The sequence below is a fragment of the Anser anser genome (genome assembly GCF_964211835.1).
Source record: "Anser anser genome assembly, chromosome: 29".
Taxonomy (NCBI): Eukaryota; Metazoa; Chordata; class Aves; order Anseriformes; family Anatidae; genus Anser; species Anser anser.
Window position 1 is genome coordinate 2889937 of NC_139750.1, and position 4353 is coordinate 2894289.

The following is a 4353-nucleotide window of genomic DNA, read 5'->3' on the forward strand; positions in this document are numbered from 1 at the left end:
CCATTAGTTGAGCCCCCTGCCTTTGGACAGACTCAGCTGCTCCTTGGCTCTTGTCCAAACCACAAGGTCGGTCCCACCTGGTTTTTGAGACAGGTTCCCCATTTTTGTCAGGAAACATCTGTGAGGGGCCCCGAGACTCCTTGTTTCGGTTAATTTGCATAGCAGTAAGCAAAGACACTCAGCAACATCTATTTTAATGTGATTAAGCAAGCCCCCATTCTTCCATTCCTGGCTTTAATAATAACGATTGTTTTATTTAGAAATCATTAATGTGATTAAACAAGCCCCCATTCTTCTAACCCTGGCTTCAGTGGGGGGCAGAGGAGGGTGACACGGGCCGAGAATGTGGGGATGGAGGGGCACAGGTGGTTATGCAGGGACAGGGGAAAACATAGGGACACAGTGTGGGGGCACCCAGGAGGGCGGCTGGGGACAGGGACCATGAATGGTGGGGCCCCTGCTGTGTCCCCAGGGTTGGGGTGTGCCCAAGGGACAGATACCCTACAACTCGTGTCCACAGGAAGCTGCTTCAGGTTCTGGCCCTCTGCCCCAAGGAGCACGTGTCCTTTTCCTGGTGGCATAAGGACACCCTGGAGCCCAGGGTGGGAGGTGGCACCCTCACCCACGATGGCATCTGGGCACCCACCTCATCTGCCTCCCTGCAGGCAAGGACCCTCAGAGACCACGGAGGTGCCGAGGAGAAGGAAGGTAGGATGCTGTGGAGCGTTGGGGTGAGGGGAGTGTGGGCCTTTGGGTGCCTCCCCAATGCCCCTTGCTGTGTCCCCAGGGCGCACCCCCTGGGATGTGGCCCTGCACCCCAATCTGCTGGCAGGGGCCCAGGGTCAAGTGCTGCAAACACTTAGCAGCAGGGACCCCTGGGTGCAGTGGTGAGTGTGGGCAGGGCATCCCTGCTCGGCCTGTGTCGCCAACTGTGGTGCCCTGTGTCACCCTGCTACCTTCAGGGTCACCCTGGGGTGCCACAGCTGGCCTGTTGGTTGCCCCGGGCTCTCCCAGTTCACTTTGTCTTACCCTCTGGGATCCCATGTCACCCCTGTAAGCCTGTATTACCCTGACTTGCCCCACATCATCCCTGTGGTCCTCTTTCGCTCCCTCTCACCTGGTGTCCCGTCCCCCTTCCAAATTTCTGTGCCACCTTCCAGTGTGCCCTTTGTCACCCTTTGGTTACTTGTCACATCACTCATGTTACCGTGTGTCACCCTTTGGGACACCAAGCTTACACTCTGTCTCTCTCAGGATCACCTTCTGTTATGCCCTGAGGTCTGAGTCCCCTGGCGTGACCTAGGCCACCATGTGCCACTGCAGAAGCTCCTGGGTAACCCCATGCCACCCCATGGTGCCCCCTGTGTCACCCCAGGATCCCCTGATGTGTTCCGTGATGTTCTGTAGCACTGCATGGGGAACCTTGGTTCACCCCATGCCAACCCCCAGAGTCCCTGGCACGTCCCGTGTCAGCCTATGCTGACCTGCTTAGGGTCCTCTGGTGTGCCCCATGCCGTCTCCAGTGGTTGCCTGTCACCCTCTGGGTCAGATGGTGTCCCTCCAGATTCTCCATGTCATCCAGTGCAAGCCCCTAGGGTTCCTTGCCTTACTCATGTCCCCGCCATGAGTCATCCCTGTGACCCTGTCCCCCTCCTTGCTGTGCCTGTAACCCCTTTTGCACTACGAGTGTCCCCCAGGGTCACAGTGCTGCCTGCAGGTGTCCCCAGGACACTCCTGGATGCTCTGGTGACCCACTGTCTCTGCAGGTGGAGGACCTGGCAAGGGTGCTGGGCTTCATGGTGATGCAGGTGGCTGCAGTACTAGACGTGAGTGGGTGATACGCAGGTAGTGTAGGTGATACATCGCTGGCATGGGTGACATACGCATCACAGTGGTGAAAGGGGTGTCAGCAGGTGACAAGTGGGTGACACACATGCCACCTACTGCCGCTCTCCTCTCTGCATGCCAACCTGCCCAGCACCTGGGGGACACCCTTATCACCCTCAGGTCCCTCCAGCCTGTCTCTAGTGGTATCAGCCTGCTCCTGTGTCCCTGGGTGCAGGGGCTACAGGGCATCCAGACACCCTGGGTCCAGGGGTAACAGGGGAAAGGGTATGCCCTGCCTGCATCTCTAGGATGCCCGGATCCTCCAGATATGAACTGAGGAGCTTTGGGGAGAGGGGTTCCCTGGACGCTGGGGTCCCCAGACCCATGTCAAGGCTGTTTAGAGGGCAGGAGGCAGCTGGATGTCTGGATCCCTCAGATGCCTTAGGTCCCCTGGACAGAAACTGTGGTGATTTGGAGGAGAGGGCAAACTGAGACACCTAGATTCCTTGGACATAAGTGGAGGCATACATGTTAGCATCCTGGTCACCTGGGTGCCTCAGAAACAGAAAATAGGGTAAATTGGACATGAGACACAGATTTAGAAAATGGTTTAGGTTGGAAGGCACTTTTGAAGTTCACCTGGTCCAAGCCTCCTGCTCAAACAGGGCAACCTGGAGCCAGTTGCCCAGGACCATGTCCAGATAGATTTTGAATATCTTCAAGGTGGGAGACTCCACAACCACTCTGGGCCGCCTGTGCCAGTGCTGTCACCCTCATAGTGAAAAAGCGTTTCCTGAGGCTCAGAGGAGCCTCTTATGATTCAATTTGGTCCCAGTGCCTCTTGTCTTGGCACTGGCCACCACTGAAAAGAGCCTGGCTCCATCTTCTTTGCACCCTCCACTGAAGTATTTATATACACCGATAAGATCCCCCCTAGGCTATCACAGTCTCAGCTATCTCAACCTTTCCTCTTAGGAGAGATGCTACAGTCTCTTCATCATCTTTGTGGTCCCACTCAGGTGCATCCACCACTCCTCCCACTTCTGTGTCACCTGCGAAGTTGCAAAGGTGACATGCCCCATCATAGTATCACAGAATGGTTTGGGTTGGAGGCGACCTTAAAGATCATCTAATTCTAGCCCCCTTCCCACTAGACCAGGTTGCTCAAAGCCCCATCCAACCTGGCCTTGAACACTTCCAGGGATGAGGCATCCACCACTTCTCTGGGCAACCTGCTCCAGTGCCTCACCACCCTCAGAGTAACGAATTCATTCAGAATTTGTCCAGAATCATCCAGATCATTAATGAAGATGTTAAAAAGACTGGAGACAGTGTTGATCCCTGAGCTACACTGCTAGTTACCAGCTTCCAATTAGACTTTCAGTTGCAGATCACAACCCTCATGATCCTTCTGTTCATCCGTTTTTCTACCAACATCAGTCTCTCCTTGTCTAAGCCATGCATTGTTAGCATCTCTATGAGGAAGTTATGGGAGACAGTATGAAAAGCCTTACGTGTTGAGGTACACGTGTAATACACTCCCCCTGAGCACCAAGCTAGTCTCCTCATTGTAATGGGCTATCAGTTTGGTTAAGCCTGATTTCCCCTAGGTAAATGCATGCTGAGTACTCCCAACCACCTTCTCCTTCATGTGTTTGGAAATGGTTTCCAGGAGAGTTTTCTGCAACACCTTTCTGTGGATAGAGCTGGGGCTGGCAGGCCTGTTATTTCCCTGGATCTTTCCTCTTTCCTTTCCTGAAGATAGGACTGACATTTGCTCACTTCCAATCTTCAGAAACCTCTCCCAGTTGCTGTAAGCTGGTCTCTTCAGTAAAGACTGAGGCAAAGAGGGCTTTGAGCAGGGAAGGACAAAAAGCAAGGCTTCTGCAAGTACATAAACAGCAAAAGAAAGACTAGGGAAAACATTGGCCTGGGACTGAATGGGACTGGGGAATGAGTGACAAACAACAAGAAAAAGGCTGAAGTACTCAGTGCCTTCTTTTGCTGTTTATGCTGTTTGTTGTGATGCCTTCACATCAGCTATTAACCTTTCATGCAAATAAAGTTTTTCTCTTGGACCTACAATGATTGCATTTCATTGATCGTGACTTATTTCACATTGCTCTGAGCTGCTGTTCTAGCTTCTCTAGCTCATTTTCTAAAGTCCTTACTTCTGTTTCTAAATCTTGTACTTTTCCAACTTCCATCTCTGGTTGTGTAGCTTGTAAACAGGCTTTGTGGGGTTCTAAGATCTTCCTCTCTTTTGATTATGATGGTCTCTTGTCCTGCTAATTTAGGAGTTTCCTACGCCTCTAGTTTCTTGATTTCTTTTTGTAACTTCTTTATCGCCTTTTTTTTTTTTTTTTTTTTTTTTTTTTTTTTTGTTAGGAGATTCTGTGTGAGTCACGTAAGGTATATTAGAGTGTCCACATGGCACATGGCTTCTTTTTTACTGGATTTGAATTTTGCCCATTTGCAATGCCTAACCTAAGCTTCACGGTCTGCAGAGGTGGCATTTGCTACTTT